Below are 302 nucleotides of genomic sequence, written 5' to 3'. Positions count from 1 at the left end.
AAAATAGTCAAAACACTGAAGCCAAAAACCATAACGCTGCAACTCAAACACACACACACACACACACACACACACACACACACACACACACACACACACACACACACACACACACAGTTGTTTTTGGTAGATCTAAGATCCAGCTTGTGAAAGCGTTCCAACTGCTATGTAAAGCTGAGTTATAGGCCTCCATTCCCCATGCAAAGTGGCTGCTAAAGAGACAGGCCCCTGGACTCCGAGCAGAGAATACATGTGCAAATGATCTAACTAACCCAGTTTGGATCAGCCTCCCTGACGATGTG

This window comes from Poromitra crassiceps, assembly GCF_964638095.1.
Source record: "Poromitra crassiceps genome assembly, chromosome: 19".
NCBI lineage: Eukaryota > Metazoa > Chordata > Actinopteri > Beryciformes > Melamphaidae > Poromitra > Poromitra crassiceps.
The sequence above is the reverse complement of the archived record's forward strand: the minus strand, read 5'-3'. Positions refer to the sequence as shown.